The 18,028-nt window shown below is 39.2% G+C and overlaps 1 protein-coding gene across 10 annotated transcripts in view; it reads right to left on the bottom strand.

Moving 5' to 3' along the window:
• ARID1B (AT-rich interaction domain 1B) overlaps positions 1 to 18,028 on the bottom strand; it is a 335,632-nt gene that overhangs the window by 129,722 nt on the left and 187,882 nt on the right. The gene's annotated exons all lie outside the window — the stretch shown is intronic.

The raw sequence follows: 18,028 nt of genomic DNA, 5'->3' as shown, positions 1-18,028 counted from the left end.
AAGGACAGTCCTAGAGAGACAGACAGAAATGCAGTCCCTTCCTTCACAACTGCATTGGTTTATGTTTAACAAGTTAGGCAGCAGTATCCCTTTATCACTGAACTTTTATCATCACTGTAGTACTACAATTTGTGCTACTGCTTGAAAATCAGGTCCGCATTTGTTTTGTAGAACTTGAGGAATGTTAAAATACTGACGTTTTTATTAAAATACTTCTATTTTATTCCGAAAGATCTTACAGCCCTAACGCTTATTTATCTTTTTCAAGAACGCTCTAATAGTATAATAATTATGACCTATGTTCAATTGACTTGACAACTAATGAGCCTTCTGTAACCCAAGTAAAAATCCCATAAGATTTGATAAATTGCATAGATGTAATGTTGTAGCAACACTCAGTCACCACTTTCCCAGAGTGAAACAGAAGCACCGAGACAAAGCTGGAAGGATAAATGTCTTCCCTAGAATGTTGTTTTCCCACTTCCCTCTTCCTTCTTTCTTGGGGGGTGGGGGTAGAATAAGGAAAAATATGCATTATGTTCCAGCCTCAAAACTGTCAAATCCAAAAGGAAGGCTGGAAACAACAGGAACCTCTTTCAATTTAAAAGACTTCCAATGCAAGCTGGATTCTACCATTAACAGGAATGATGCCTCATTTTTTCCATGAATCTTTCAGCACAACCACACCTACAACATAGGGATGTAAGTGTCTCCAAAGTAACAGCGTTTTCCATCCAAGAGAAAATGCAGTTGTTTTGAGTTCTTATTAGAGAGCGTAATACTCTGCTTTTTAGTTACTGCTTGAAAGACTGTAAGAAAAACATATATGGTCTCAAAAATGGGATTAGAGCTCCCTTTATCACAAGAATTACTCTAAATATATAGAAAGCAATCAGTTCTATTTCTATTTCTATTCTCGTTCTCTTGCTATATGTGCACGAACAAAAGCAGGCACATGTTCTTATTTCACTTCTTAGTATATGTACAATACCAAGGAAATGATGTAATCTTTGGTTATCTAGGACTTTCAAAATCCACATTATTAAATAACTTACATCATCTTAGAGACAGTTTAGCAAAATTTCCATGGTTTTCCTCTATAAAAAATGTTAAAGAAATGAGACAAATTAAAGTGACGGAATTCAGAGAATGGCCACAAAAGAGTATTCTCTTTAAACTGAGTTATTACAAACAGTTTTATGACTCTCTCCCTGAAAAATATTGCAAAACCTGGATAATGTCCAAATAGTATTCTGGAATTACACCACCTGCTCATCACATCAGCTATCTTACCGCAGACTGGTTCCAGGTATTAACAAGTATTTTTTAGTCAGAGATGATGATACACAACTACAGACCAAAAAAACTAACAGAGATCCCCTTTAAAACAGATTCTGTTTTAAAATACTTTCTTTCTGATTTGCAAGATCGTATGTTTGTAACAACAGAAACCATGTGTAAACCCTTTAGCAATAATTATTTAATGGCAATTTACTAGAGAAACATATTTTTTATATATTATTATAAAGTAAAGCAGTTTGAAGCCCAGAAACACCACAATCCCATTTTGAATATATTTCATATACCAAACTAACTTTCAAAATTCATTTTAAAAACTTGTCTTTCCATTGTTGCACTATGACTTGAAAATGGGAGCTGTTCTCCTTTGCTCAACTATGGCAGGGGCCACCGTTGGGATGGAGACATGCACCAAGAGTTTGCACAGTCCTTTGGAAACTCTGAAGACTGGCACCCGCAATACTCCTCTTAAACTTATTATGTTCTTTCTTACAGCTCGGTGGTGACACATAAGGAACAAGCAGAGCTGTGGGCAATCTACAGTGACAATTTCAGGCTTATTTTATTTTCACTGAAGAGTTTACTATTACTGCTATTCATACTGCTGTACACACAAAATGGACCCAAGGTATAGGAAATCTCTGGGTTTGTTACTTCCAATTGAGCATGTACAGCTCAATATATACCAATAGATACACAGTCAGAACTTTATATACGTAAGTCTTTTGCAAGACCTTCTCAATGAAAACATGAAAATTCAGTGTGTATGCATAAAGAATCTGAAAATTGACAGAAACCCAACTCAGCTTTTCCACTTACACTTTCTAGCACAAACTTCATTGCACAGTGGGGAGCCAGAACTTTGAAATACTAACAGCTAACACTGCATCCAAACCTTATTTCCTGTTATTTGGGGGTGCCTCTTGCTTTCGTTTGATTGTTGGTTTTTTTAATAATAAAATGACAAGTGGGCAAAACCAATTGTAGAAACAAGGCAACCTGCTCTTAAACTGATTAGCCTGAATGCCAAAATGGTCCTATTTACCTTTCCTGAACATCTTTCCAGCAAAGCAAATCCACTCTCTTCTAGACCAACTGTCATATACAAGTGTACATAGGCAAATGTGTACACTTCCATCTACCAACTGGTGTCTGATTAACTCACACAGTCGAGTGGCTCGCTCACACTCTCGGTGCTTTGAGGTTACATGTCCCAGAATGTACTGAGCTTGTTGGCATTTGGAAAATTAAATTTAGAAAAACGTATTACTTCACAGTTCTTTCCCCTAAGTTACTAAAATATTTAGGTGCAAGATATTCTACATCTAGATAAGGGGATAAATCAAAGAACGAGACAATGAACTTCCATTCAACACCAGCCTTTCTCTGCACCTTTCATCTCCTTATCAAAACATGGAGAAGAGATGAGCCTTGAGGGAAGCAAGCCCTGCAGTGAGACAGGCTGAGTCTGCTGAAGTATGCAAGGAGACTGCGCTATGATGATCGCATGTATTTGAGTGCAGCAAAAACCATCTTTCACTTCTAAATTAGAACATGCTGAACTCAAATAACTTTACAGAGCAAAATTGGAAGTGCAAGACTAGAGTAAGAAGAGACAATTTTAACCAGGAGAAAGATCTGGAAACCTGTCCATACCTCATAGGTTGGGGGGGGGGGTTTGTTTTGTTTTGGTTTTTTTTTTTAACCTTAAAGATGTGCCAGTGGAAAGACCAGAAGTCTAACCCTTCTCCTCTGCTGAGGAGCAATAGCAATCAACTGGGGCTCACGAAAAGTTCATTTCAGATTTTGCAGCTGTGGCCTCCAGTTCTGTGGAGACTTCAGGCTCCACTTAACTCTGCATCTGAAAAAGCCCTCTATAATTGAGGGCTGTTGGCATATGTAAGGTTAAGCAGGACCTTAACCATTAGTACTGCCCAGTGTGGCTCCCTGGCCTCACCAGAGCTGTGGCACCAAGCTCCCCCAGAGCACAGGCTTCCTGGGGAGAAGCCAGTGCTCCCCCAGGGGTAAGGTTAATGCTGCAGTTTGTCACATAATAATTTGCATTCTGATGGTGTAAAGGTAAAGCGCCCAATATCGTGACCAATGCTGCGAAGTGACAGGCATCCTCAGTATGGTTGTTTTTTATGCGTGTGCACATTTGGGATTTGAAATTTTTATTTTATCAGATTCAGCAGAAGGTTGGCCTTTGCCAGAACATGATGGAAGGGTATGTATGGAATGCAATCTCCAAATTATACTGTCTGTCATAGTTTAGAGTATAATTACTTTACATCACAGTAAAATACCATAAACTAATCTCCAAATCTTAGTGAGCAATGCTCTTTGCTAAAATGTATATTCACAGTAAAGATTCACAAAAAACCCCTGTGGCAATAGCTGCAGCAGAAAAGAAAAAAAAAAAAAAAAAGAACCTGGTGATACCATATAAAGTGTTGTTCATAATTATTTGTAATTATTTCAGAAGATAAATCTAATATTTTAGGAATTCCTAGAAAAGAACGTGTTACGTACTTTTGAAACACTTCTCTTCTGGACTGAAGATTTAATTCTGTCTAGTAGTCTGAAGGAAGTAAGTGGCAGTGAGTGAATGGAAACCTTCTTTGGCCTCACTTACTGAGGTTTAGTAATGAAGGAATTAAAAAACAGCCATTCTTCACCCAACTCCCTACATTTTAAGGCAAAACAAATAAGGTTTAACTCTCAAATGCAGAAAAGAGATAGTTCTCCTGAGATCCCACCTGGAGGTCTGTGTTCAGCTCTGGAGCCCCCAGCATAAGAAGGACATGGACCTGTTGGAGCAAGTCTAGAGGAGGACCATGAAGATGATCAGAGGGCTGGAGCACCTCTCCTGTGAAGACAGGCTGAGAGAGTTGGGGTTGTTCAGCCTGGAGAGGAGAAGGCCCTGGGAAGCCTCACATTAGCCTTCCAGTGCCTAAAGGGGGCCTACAAGAAAGCTGCAGACCAACTTTTTGCAAGGGCACATAGTGATAGGTCAAGGAAGAATGTCCTTAAACTGAAAGAGGGTTGAGATTCAGATTCACCACTGTGAGGGTGGTGAGGCACTGGAACAGGTTGCCCAGAGCAGCTGTGGATGCCCCATCCCTGGAAGTGTTCAGGGCCAGGCTGGATGGGGCTTTGAGCAACGTGGTCTAGTGGGAGGTGTCCTGAGAGGCCTGGTCATATGTTGTGGAAGAGCCTTTTCTGGCTGCGCTTTACAGGAATCATGAATTCTGCCTGCCCGCCATCCAGCCGCCAGCACCTCCCAGTCAAGTCTGTAAATACTCTTTGTGAGCAAGGAGGGCTAAGAGATTGCAACTCAGGGTTTGAACAGGGTGTATTACAAGTTACACTGTAAAATATGGAGCAAGTACAATATAGCCTGAAGTCTACAGCTACTGTTGGAAGCCACTGCCTGTGCAACTGCAGTTGCTTTGCTGTAAAATGTCTGAAGAAAAGAAAAAACCTCTATCTTTTTTTTCTTTTTTAAATACAAATTTGGGATGAGATGGTGTTAGAATAAAGCGTGTATCTTAATATTTAAGAAAGAATATACTCTCTGTAAGAGAAAATTTGTACACCGGAACATGCCAGTGGGTGATCATGTGCAACTCCCAAGCTTCTCCCAACTGCAGAGGGGTCCCGACTGGCTGACAGGAGGGAAGGAGGGCAGTGGCAGGTGAGCAAGAAAATCCTGAGACGCTCTTTGCAGACATTACAGGAAGATTTGGCACACAGGTGTGGCATGAACCAGCTTATGAAAAAATTACAAGGTCTGCAGTTATCCCTGCTTTCAAGCCATGCAAAAATCCTGCCAAAAAAGGGGGGGAAAATGTAAGTAATTAAACATAGATATACAAGAAATAAAATTAAACATATATATTTAAATACCCAGCTCTATGTATATACATTTTATATTTGTATGTGTGTGTGTATAAAAATACAGTTTTGAGTATTTTAATAGAAGCAAGCACAAATTGATTTAAATTAATCTCTGAACATACTGGAGAGCCAGCACAGTAATTAACTGTGTTATTTATTAATTATTATAACCATACCAACTGTCCTTTCTCTTCATCTCTCCAATAAAAACAATTAATCTCTAATCCACCACAGCTGCAGAAACCTTTATGAAACATTAGATAAGGTAATAAAATAGCTCCAGTTTTAGGTCTGCAAGATCCATTTCTGGCCTTCAATCATTCATGTCAGATTATAATCTCCAGTGAAGAGTTTGATGTTATTTCAACAATCCAATACCTCACCGGTGCATGCGAGCACACAAAAAGTTTTTTTTTAAATTACACAGCAGTATAGTCTGAATAGATCGGTCACTGAACGAGTTACATCTGCATGAAGGAGAAAAACTGAAAGAGGTGACGGTGGCGGGGAACTCAGTGAGCAGTATCAGAGAAATGAAAACAGAACTGAAAGAGGAAGGATCACAGAAATGTACCTTAGTTGAAAACCTTCCTTCCAATATCTGCTGGCAGTTTCTTTTCGCCTGTGAAACTAGTTCCTCTGTTATTCTATCGCAGTCAATAACTTGAGTGGGCATAAAATAGAGAATTTCTAATGGTTTAGATCAACACAGAATATAAACCACCACTGAAATGTATTGCCATGTGCTAAATTCAGCAACGATGACTGTAATCCAATCGCTTATATAGCACACTTTGATGATTGAGGTGGTCGGCACAGGGAACATGGTGCAAAAAGGAAGGTAGAAATATCTTGATTCAGATCAGTGCTTACTGAATTTAGTTTTGTTTTGGTAGGATATTGTTAAATCCTTTTTTGTGCTTCATAGGAAGATACACATTTTGAAGACAGTGAGTCATAACAAGTTATTTATTTTGTTTTTGGTTTAAAATGCCTATAATTTGCACACTCTGACACCTGCTGATTTCATGCCCTGCCTTTTCCTGTCAAAGCCCCTTCTCAGCTCTCCACACAAGGAAGTCTCATTTATCAAAATTCTGTTAGCGTTAGGGGAAGGGCTATGCCGAGCTGAGCCATGGCCTTCATTAAACATGCAGAACATAAACTGCTGACACTAAGCACAGTCAACGTGCAGCACGGCAGAGGACGGGGGGTTGTGGGGGGTGGAAAAAAAAAAAAAAAAAAAAAAAAAGGGGTAACGAGACAGAAGGAATGGTGCAATGGTGAGACAGGAATAAAAGCCACAGTTTTGCAAAGCATTTAAGTCATACTGGAGTCAGTGAGATTTAATCACAGGCCTGAAGTTAAGCATGTGCTTAACTCTGCCAAACAGAAATAGATCACTAAATTATGAATGGAACAATCTATTTCTGTTCCCAGGAACAGGGACACTTTGTTCTCCAGACCATTCCCTTAGGGAATGAAAAAGGTGAGGGGGAAAAATTGTATCAAATTTGGAGAAAACAATCTCTTCTTGAACTCAAAATACTGTTCTGGATATAACTATACATTATGTTTAACATAACAAGATTTGAAAAGGTTGGTCTGCATCATTTAGGTTCCAGAAGAGAGAAAAGAGCAACTACCATTATGGTTGCTGATTTCAACAGGGTATCAAAGACAGGTGCTCTGAACAAGAAGAAAGAAAAATTTGTAAATTTGGACAAGGCAAGCATGAAAACAGAAATGCACGGAAAACTGACATTAGGGCTGAGGGGTGAAAAGTGGCTTTTTTTGTTTTTCACTTCAGTTACTGTTCTTGATGTTTTTTCTCACTTTAATTCTCAAAAATAGCTGTGTAATGTTGCCTACAATAGAAACTTGAATTTAACAGGCACAAAGCAGAAGGTGTGTAGCATTTTCCTCTGATCACAAGGAACAAGCACTTAGCTGTAAGAGAGATCCACAATGAGTCACTGCAAGGAGGAATCAAATGCATCACAGGTACATGCAAGCCTTTCTTATTATTACTGTACCAACTGAAAACACATTATAACTTACAGCCCTAGGAAAAAAAAATACTAATTTTAAACCTCCTAGTCCTATAAAAATATGTAATATCCCAATCATGTATGCTTGCATTTGTACAGTTTGAGCAGAGGCTAAGGCAGATGCAAGGGCAGGTAGGGGGGAAGTGAACACTTCCTCTGTAAGCTTTTTTTGGTATTTATAAATAAGCTAAGATAATAATTCCATGTTAAAACTGTCTAAACAACAGAATGAAAGAATTCAAGTTTCAAACAGAAGCTAAAAGCTATTTTAATATTATCTGAAAAATAATATCATATTAACTGTTTTCTGGTACTTTGATTTCTGTTAATCTGGAATTAAAAGTACCATAGATTAATGGCTGGATTCTGCTACCCTTTCCCATACTGAGTATCATCACATTCCAGAAAGAAAGAATTCAGCTCTGATAACTAACTGTTAACATAATACTAACTTTTCTTCCATCTTCCAGGGTTCTGCGTACATGTAGCTTAGACAGAAGAAAGCAGAAAGTAGACACACACTTGTAGCGATTGGGCATGTACATTGAGCATTCCCCGGAAGTAATATCTGTAGGTTTTTTTTAAATAAATGTCATATACATTTCACAGAAATCAGCAGCTCTTTTCCCAGTGAAAAAGCAACGTCACCTATATAAAATATTACATGATGGCCTAATTCTTCTGTCTTTTCTTTGGACTTGTAAACAGTGCGGTATTTTCAGCTTTTTTAGCTTTATTCTGGTCAAGATGCTGCAGCCTGCCATGTAAAGCTGCACACCACATGGCACCATTCAACAGTATATCTAGGTCAGCTTGCATTTTTAATGTGCTCCATTAGCTTTCCCTTGCTCACTGTATCAAGTTTGAACTTCTCACTTTCAAACCCTTGTATAACTAAGCCTGGCAACACACAGGATCCTAAGAGTATTGTGACCATCGTCTTCAACATTTATTCCACCAAAAACACCAGTTCTAATCCTATTTAATTTCCTTTATTTCATGCCATTTCCAAGCCCAGCATCCCCAAATTTCTCCTTCAAGATCCTTTTCCACAATACTGTTGGTAAAAAAAAAAAAAAGTTTACTTCAAAAAAATTAGAAAGCTTTAGTTAATGTAATTCCTTCCCTCAGTACTATTTGGGGCAGCTTAATAACTTTGACCTTGGCAGCACTGTGCACACATCACAGCTAAAAAACTACAGGTTAATAAGCATATAAACAGCCATACCTACATTACTGTAAAGCTTCTGCACGCAATCCTATGTGCTGTAATGATATTTAGTTACTTAGATGTGACAAAAGCCAGTTCCACGATTCACTTCATTGCTTTCTTTCATAAACAGCAGTTAACACGTTTCTCTAAATACATTTATTAATTTTTAAATCAGTATGTATTCTAACTGCTCTTCCCTTAAGTGTTTTTAAGGTATACATCCCTCCATCGGAGCACAGCCCTTGCACAAGGACTGAAGTTGAAACCCGCTCTAGATATAGATTACATTTACAAGGTAATTGGTACATTGGTTCTGACACAAGGAATAACACTGCGAGGAAGTTTCACAGGAGGCTTGGGGAGATTCAAACAGATCTTGATAAAGGGAGGGGAAATCAGCCAGCGGAATGAAAATAGACAGTCACATTAAATTGAACAGTACGAATGATGCTTACATTGCTTCAGATTAAAATGTTAAAACAAATTTTACTAAAGAGACTGTAAATCCATCTGCTTTCTATTTCAGGTAGTAGCAAGCACTTAGTAGTAAAATCATAAAAAACACACCGATCGTTACACTAGAGATACATCACAATAATCTACACATCTACAATATTAAACAATTTAAAGCATTGCAACAGTGTGAAAACCATCTGTAATCTTTATCTTCCTATGTAAGAAAATATCAAGGCCCTGTATAATTAACTGTTCACCAAGAAAATCAAAGAAATGACCTTGAAAAACAGGACTTCCCAGTGTCATTCTAATCCAATAAAATTATCCATCAAAATCCCAATTCATTAGAAAACCCTATCCCACAAGAAGAATTCTTAAAAAACAATGGAATAATTGAAGCTTCAAAGTTACAAAGCAATGTTTTTTGTAGAAGAAATGTCCATTCAGTAAAAAGCCCAAGATCCTGCATTATTGCCATTGTTTTTTCTCTTTGAAATCTGCGACATGTCAACAACCCTTTTTCCAGCAAAGCACAGCTCTGAAGCATGATACACACCTGACCTTGTCTCAGGGAAAAAAAAGGAGAAATGAAAACCTAAATCACATCTGTCTACCCAACAACTTTCTCACGTTCCTCTTTGCAATTCGTAATTTTCAAACCTAGTATTAGTTTTAACAAGCCGACTATGCAATCAGGGGGAGCAGCTACACAGGAGAAATCTGAATCTTTTTCTATACATGTATTTCATGCTGTTAAAAGAAGAATGCTATAAAAAAAAAAGGCAAACAAATGAACAGTAGTATAAAAAAATATTTGTGGCTTCTTTGTTGTTGTTTTTTAAGTTGCAGTATGAATCGGAGCATGCTTCCTGTAGCAAGGTGGGGTTGGTTGCTGGAGGGAGCAGTTCTGGTCTCACCAGTTGTGCAATCAGGTAGAATTTACAGAAGAAAAAGAAATCTGGTCTAACCTGCTCTCCTAATCAAGAAGAAACAGCAAACTATTTGCAAATATTCTGTCCTGCCCTCTTCCCACCCCTAAACAAAGAGACCACCTGCCTTAACATTAATTTAAAATGTGCAGGTATTTACAAGCAAACATTGTGTTCTGACTGTTAGATGACTTCTTGGTAAATATGATACTCCCTCAAAGTTCAAACCAGCCCCATAAAACAAAGGGGCCACACAGAACTGTAAAGGACCTGCCTTATCAGGCAAGCATCACCCCAGTTACATCTTGACAGGAGGCAGTTGAGGGAGGGAGGACTGGGAGCAGCAGACTCAGCCAGACCTGGGCAGCCAGCTCAGGCACACCAGACTCAGGCCACCTAAGGGCTCCCACCAGTTTAACATGAAGAGAGCTAACAAAAGGCAGACTAAGAAAATCAATTCTTTTTTTTTGGTGGTAAATTCTAATGCTGCATCATAGTGATTGGTGTGAAATGGTGGGTTCAGTCAAACCCTCAATGTTCCTGCCACGGAAGCGGTACCAAAGTTTGCACTTTCCTAGCATTTCTATGGAGTTTGGAAAGGGCAAACCATACTACAGACCCCCTCTTCAAAAAAGCAGCAGGGGCAAGTATGGACGGCTGCTTCTGCTGCCACAAGAGGTGAGTGGTTCAAGGTTGCAGCAGTTAATTTCAACCAAGTGGCAACCTAAATCGGCACAGAACTGCCCAAAGAGGGGAAACTCATAAATCAGAAAAGCAAAACCAGTTGTCAAACCTTCTTACAGGCACCACTTGAGCAAATACGGAACACTTGCCTTGAATTGCATATGCCTCTGTTTCCGAAAACCGCACACTGATTTCTGCCCCCTGGTACTCTCTGAAAGGTGGTGGGAGCTTTAAACTTGCGTAAAAACCTGAAGCGTGACCCCATCCACAGCCTGATAACAGACTGCATGGTACTAGAGATGAAGGCTGTTTAATATGCTTATGTATGGCCAAAAGTAGAGATTATGCAGGAAAAAAGCTAGCAGTTTACATTAGTTACATTAGTTTTTAGCACTAATCCCAGCTGGCTGTAGGGTGCTGGACAAACCACAGGACAGCCGTGCTAGGTTGCTGAGGAGAGCACTACGTTCACCAGCTGGCCTCACACCAGCTTGCCACTGAGCGTTTGGGAGCTTTGTAAAACCAATGTTACCACATACCCATGCAGACTGCCTAAGTCTAACCCTGAGGCCATCAGCATTTATTCTGCAAGCATCGTGAGATGCTTCATGCTGAACATGAGCATTAAACACGTATTTATTGCTAGCCTGGGTCACTAGAAAGAAAGGAACTAAGGGAATATCCAGGAAAGCCTAACATGCTGTATCCACACAGGGACACTGCTAAAAGGGACAGTTCCTTTTTAAAGCCTTGCCCTGTCTTGTCCGGCCTGAGACTGTAGTCCAGGAGTGTGGGCTACAGGGCACAAGGAGGAAAGAACCAACTGTTACGGCGCCATTTATCCAGCGTGGATTGACATTCTCACATCTGGGAGTTCTCAGCTAAGAGGAGTCACACACACAGACACAGACACACACACGCAGTCTTTGTATCATTTAATCTTTTCTCCTTCATGCAAGACTGTTTTGGAATTCTCCAGATCCACCTCCACTGCACAAGAAGGCATTAGGACCTCTAAGTGCTCACTTTTTTCCATCTTCCTACGCTGCTTTCAGATCCTCTCTATAGGGGAAGCAGGAGTGAGCTGTGTGAGGAGTGGGGTACCACAACAAGCAGGTGTTGTTTGGAATGGCTTTTCATAGGGTACAACACTCTTGTTTGATTTCACCCTCCATACTCAAGGTGCTTAGATACGCTCCTCTACAGCCCGCAGAACTCAGGACAAAGCTGGACCACAGTCAGGTGTGTGCAATGGATGGAGAGGAACTTGCGGCTCTAAATCTCTTTGTGTGCCTCTTAATTTTTATAAAACTAATCGGGCAAAAAAACCCCCCAAACCACAGAGATATTTATTGAGACTAAACTTACCAGATATTAAGAACTATTGATTACATAGACGAAATTTCTAAAACTTTATAACAATTGCTTGGTTTTGCATGTTCTCGGGTTGTCCCGAATAACATAGCAGCAATATGCACAGGTCCAGGCACAAACTTGTTTAACTCGCTGCTATTTAGTCATAAGTACTTCAAAACACTTTGAAACATCTGCAAAGGGTCCCTAAGCATATTAAAAGAGCGCCTCATTCCGTGCTAGAATGCCATTCTCTACTCTTAAGACAGCACAGAGGGCACTCAGAGAGACTTCAGCAATCCTAAAACACAGCTTTAAAAATGACTCAAAGAAAGAAGGTTGGAAAATCCTTTTACTCATCTGAACACCTCAGGTGAAACAACTCCACAAAGAAAACAACATAACTGGGGAAACACGTAATCCTAACTCTGCTCTGAGCAGTGAAACAGAAGTTACTGGAGGCTAGTATGAGTATCTCTTTTTTTCTAAGCTGAAACAAATCCAAAAACTTATTTACAACCCCCATATTCCTACCTAAGTCAACACCGCACTGACAGATGTAAATGAGAATTCATTTATCTATATTTTCCCATATACTAAGCACACACATAGACACTCCAAGTGTCAACATATCAAGACAGAGGTAATTCAGACACTTGAAAGCATCCTCTCCTGAAAAGGATTAATTGGCTTTAAAACAATTTAATTTGGCTTTGAGGCTGCAACTTTTATTAGCAACCACCAGATGGCAGGAGCAGAGGCTGCTTAGAGTCTTCAACAAAAGAAAGCAGTCTTAAAACAAGGCATTGAAAGAAAAAAAATTTTAATGTCTACTTTTTCTTCTCCTTTCAATGGCTTCTTTTCTCCCTCTTTCCAAGAAGTAAGTACTATTTTGCTGAAATAAAGCTAATACAAATTAAAAAAATATATATCTTGAGAACATGTTTCCTCCAATGGCATCTCCATCTTGTAGCTCAAGGCTTCTGTGTTACAGGTACCACTAGAACAACAGTTTCCTTCTAGATTTGCACAGTCATAACTCACAGTCAGACACCAAATGTATTCTCTTTGGTGTCCTATGCTTCAAACCAGGAAGCTGACACGTAGCTACACCGTGTAGCTGAACTACCCCTCAGGATTTGAACTTCTGGTTATCTGGGACTGTGAAAATAAATGGGCTACAGAAGATACACCCTGGTTTACTCAGTGTTGCAAAAAAGCAGCATTTGCAAGGTGCAGGAAAGAAGAAGAAGAAAAAAAATCTTAATAAACTCAAGAAAACGTAGCATGTCGGGGAGGAAAAAGAGATATTTTAGTCCTAAGCATACTTGATTCTTAAAACCATGTACCCTGCATCAGAGAAAAAGCATTTTAAAATTGCATCACAGCAGCACATACTTAAAAAGACTTAGGAATAGATTATTTCAACAACTTCCACAGTTACTAAAATATGGAGACAAGGTCATTGCTTTATGCTGTGTCACAAAACAAGAATACGGCTAGTTCCACGAACAATGCTGAAAGCTCCACCGCGCAGACACAGCCACATCAGAAATACCACCCTTGCTGCAATTCTTAAATAGAGCTGTGTCTCCATTATGCTGATTTCTCGATCAAAGAGAAAGCATTTCTCCTGTATTTGTCTTCTGCAAAGGAAACATAAAATCACTCCTACAAGTGAACACATCCATCGGGAATGAGATTCTCTTTCCTCAACGCCATCAGTACAGTCCCAGAAACGAACAGGTGAAGCTCGCTCCTACTTCAAGGTAGTGCGAGGTGCAGTTGTGTAGTTAATTCTGCCTCTGTACATTAGCAAACACGCCGCTTGCAAAATATGAACAGGCTTCCTTCCCTGCCCCGTTTTTAAATGACACCTGCAAATCACTAATCCAGTTGCCATCTATTTCCATATGTCAAATTACAATCTTAACTTGTGCAAAGCAACATAATAGTAATGATTAAGCCAATTACATCACAACACAGCTTAAAAAGACACACAATGGAAGGATTAAAGCTCACTACCAAATAAGAGAGTCCTGTTCTTGGTGGAGCTCCCCCACTGTGGGAACATAAGTGTCTCTTTTCCTGTTGCACAAAGTTGTGAGCCTTCTGACATGTAGCTGCTGGACTGCCATTAACAAACTTATTTATATTAATGCTGCACTAAGCTGCGATCACTGCAACTCGGCATTAGCTGCGGTAGGCGGGCTGCACCGTCTCTGCAAACAGAGCTTATGGCACTTTACACGTCCACAGACAGGTTTAGACACGAGGTGATCTCACCCTGCTTAACTGAATGAAGCCTCCTCTACCCTACATTATTTGGGTCAGGTAGATGCTGACAGTAAAAGCCTTAGGGAAAGGGAGGGACAGGAGAGTAAACCGAGCACAAATATTTAAAAAAAATCAAGCATCTCATTCTGAAGGTAGGGCCAGACACCAATTGTAGCCTGTCTGGAGTATGTGATACTGCATTTGACACCGGAATTCCAACTGATGCCAATATGTGACTCCTACAACAATAAAATGTGGGTTAAATCTTTATATAATAACCAACCTTTCTGACTAAGATCTTCAATTCTACCTCAGGGATTAAAATGTTCTAGTGGAAATTGAGCATCTAAACCTCTTAGGAGGATTTAAACAACTCAAGACATTATTTTTATTTGTTCATTGCCTTGGTGTTTAAATCAGCATCATTCAAGATGGTTAAACCTTTTACCTCTTATTTCTGCTCTGTGCACTTTATTCTTTTTGCCTTTCTTTTTTGCATCTTTGTATCCCTCCTAATTTTCTCTACCATCTGGGAACACCGGTCCCATCTGCTAAAATGGATCTTCCTATTCCAGCTAAAACAAACACAAAATAAATTGGCACTGTTAGTATTTTACACGTCATCATTCGGCTTTAATAAGATTAATGGGACTGAAGGAGTTTCCAACTTTGAAATACATTCCTGTGTGCTGACTACAGACTTGGGCAGATACCACTCCATCTATCCGCTCTTATTCTACGTTACTTTCTTGGCAACTGTGGTTTTCAAGAAACTTATTATGTATCTAAGTTCATACTTAGCAGACTTTGAATGGACCAGGTGTAACTGTTAAGTCCATCCTAGCTCCCTTATCAGCTGTTTGTGATTTGCTAGGTGATCATCTTCCCTACATCCCTCCATACACAACCACGCATATAGCACAACCCTTCCAAATACTGAAACAGAAGGAGCAGTCAAAAGCTTGATGGTTTTGTTTTTTCTTTTCTTTAAGAAACAAACATGCATACAAATATATACGCAAATGCATGTGTAAATTAAACTGAACACCAAGCTTACCGTCTTCAAAAAAGCTGTTACAGCACGCTAACAGCTTCCTCCTCCTATAAAATTAGTTGTAAAGAAAGCCGAATGGCTTTGCTTCCTACTAGTCAACCAAAGGAAGGAAAGGTCCGGACAGCAATGTTGTCAAATCTGTGCATCTTTATACTTGTCAAACAGTAACTTGTATTTCAACTGATTGAAAAACTGCTTAAATTTTCATGGCCTATTAAAGAGTACTGGTCTTACATGTGCACAGAATGGAAAAAAAAAAATCACACTGAGATGTCATTTTTACTCCAATAAATGCCTTGTATTCTACCTCTGTTTTGGGAAGACTGTCATTAAAAAGGTGAGGTGGAGGGAACATTCTGAAGGACTATTGTTAACGGTCTGCAATCTGCACCTGCTCTGTGTTTATGGAGTAAAGATAAGATTTGGTACTTCAAGGTGCCTCTTCCCTGGATATTTTGACAGTGTGAAACAATAGCTTTTATCTTATTTTAAAAAATAAGAATTATTTTGCCCAAATCAATATGCATATTTTGCATCAAAACATCCTTTAGCCGATTTCTACACGGACTTATCAGCATCAAAGACAACTATTCAAGGGGCAGACTCCATCAGCCAGATCACTTCACCGATGACAACTACAGGGAAGCTGAACGACGTTCTGCTGCCTCATTCAGAGTATTTTCCTGGGAAACAGCCCCATTCGCTGCCAGCATACGTATTTACCATGAGACTAAAACCACAGAGAATTAAGACGAACAGATAACATTGTAAGCTCTTTCAGCAGTCTAGAAATATCCTTTTTTAAAAACAGTATTCTAACATCTACAGGCAACACAGCCCGTCAACAAGCCTAAAATTAAGTGGTAAGTGTCTAAGGACAGGTGGAATGGATACAGTCAGAAGAAGAGTCATCCCCTGCAGCGAATTATGCTTCCGCTTATGCATACAGAGGGGTCCTACAGTATTTCAAGCCGAAGCATATGCTACATGCAGAACCGTAAAGATAGACCTCTCAACAGTCTCTGACAGACCTGGAGGGAAATTCAGGCTAAAAGCTGGTATCAAGGAAAGCATTACATCATGCGAACTCCGAGTCTTACATCCTTCTCAACTTCATTATCTGGTACTCCCAATACCAACTTATTTTCTAATTTACAGAATTAATTTTTTTCCCCATTAAAAATATTGGGCTTATATGACTTCTCCGTGGGCATACCAACTCATTTGTTAATGTAACAGAGACACTGACATTCATTTGTCATTGAGACAGACAGTAAAGAAAACACTTCTTACAGGAGAGGAGGAAAGGGCTTTCACTGCATGCCTAAAAAGACAGCTAAAATTAATTCTGGGATCAACAAATTTGGAATGATACATTCACTTTTATTCTTTATTAATTAAAAAGTACACGACATCCCTATGTAAAGCTACTATTTTAAGAAAGTAAAAAGACCTTGTTGGTTCTGAAGCTAAATCTTACAGAAAAGTTGCTTGGGACTCTGAAGGATGATGTTAAGAGCTGACAACAGTACTGGTTCGGTTTTGTAAAACTGAAGCTTAGTAATAGAAAATTCTTAGAAGTTCTGGTAATAAAAAGGCGTTTCAAAGGATGTCCATCAAGATGACTCAAAGACTGAAAAACACTCTGCAAGTCTAGCGACGAAAAAATCAAGATGCCTCCTCCACAGTGTTTTAGTTGTGAGAGTGATTGGCTACAATAATCTTCAGCAATATTTATTTTTACCCACCTAGTCTGAAGGATTATGGACATGAGTTCACAAGATCTGACCCTCCAGGTTCATTATCTATTCAATGAATATTCTGTGTGCATGCTGGGTATTAAATAAAACCCAGAAAATACTGCAGACTACCATATGTTAATTACTTAAATAATACTGGAGTGGTTCTGTTTTTTAAGAATTTATTTAAATTACTTTATCACACATCAACATAAAAATGTACACTACAGACATAACGCAAATTCTGGCATCATGAATATTTAGGTGCTTTTAAAGCTTTTTTTTCCTGTTGGTTAATTTTGTTTACCGTATTCTATATAAACCTACAGAACTTATTTCATATTTTCTTGAATTTTTTTTTTTGCCTTGACAGTAACAGCACTGCTATTTTCTCACCTGCAGTAGTATCACAGCATGTGGGCCTTCAGCAGCAGGAAACTTCATTGTCATGATTTAGCCTACTGCTCCTACAATCTCCTTCTACCCCACCCCATCCACTTTCTTCCTAGCTAACTAGTTATAGCCTACACACAATCTGCCCTGCTTAAAATCATCCGCTATTAGTGCTCAACTGTCGTCATCACCGTAATGTTCACCGGCCAAAGAAACTTCAGCAATAACTAGGATACAGCCCATTCATTTAGCAGAGCAGGTATAAAATGGTCTCTCCAACACGCAAACTGCATGCCATACATTGGATCTACAATTGAACACAGGGTGATGCAGCTTTTCAATGTACTACTTTCTACTTGAGAATCATTGTGAAAAAGGACTATGAACAAAGTGGCTTACTCTGCACACTGCAAAGCAGGTAACTCTAATTTTTGAGCTGCAAATCTATGGAACAAAACCAAATCCAGCATTTGGGTAAGTCCAATCTTAGAATTTACTACAAAGCTGATAGTCCTTTCAGGCTTCCGAAAGTAAAATTTGCTCACAGGTTTTATACCAAATAACAGGATTAAATCAGCCTGTGTGTCATTCTCAGATTACCACATGTGAGGGAAAGTTTCTGAATTAATGGATGCAAGTCACAGGCTCCTCCATTCTCAGGTTGAAAACTGTCATCTGTG

This window comes from Falco naumanni, chromosome 6 (assembly GCF_017639655.2).
Source record: "Falco naumanni isolate bFalNau1 chromosome 6, bFalNau1.pat, whole genome shotgun sequence".
In the NCBI taxonomy this organism is placed as follows: Eukaryota; Metazoa; Chordata; class Aves; order Falconiformes; family Falconidae; genus Falco; species Falco naumanni.
Note: the sequence above shows the minus strand (reverse complement) of the source record. Positions and strands in the feature narration are given on the sequence as shown.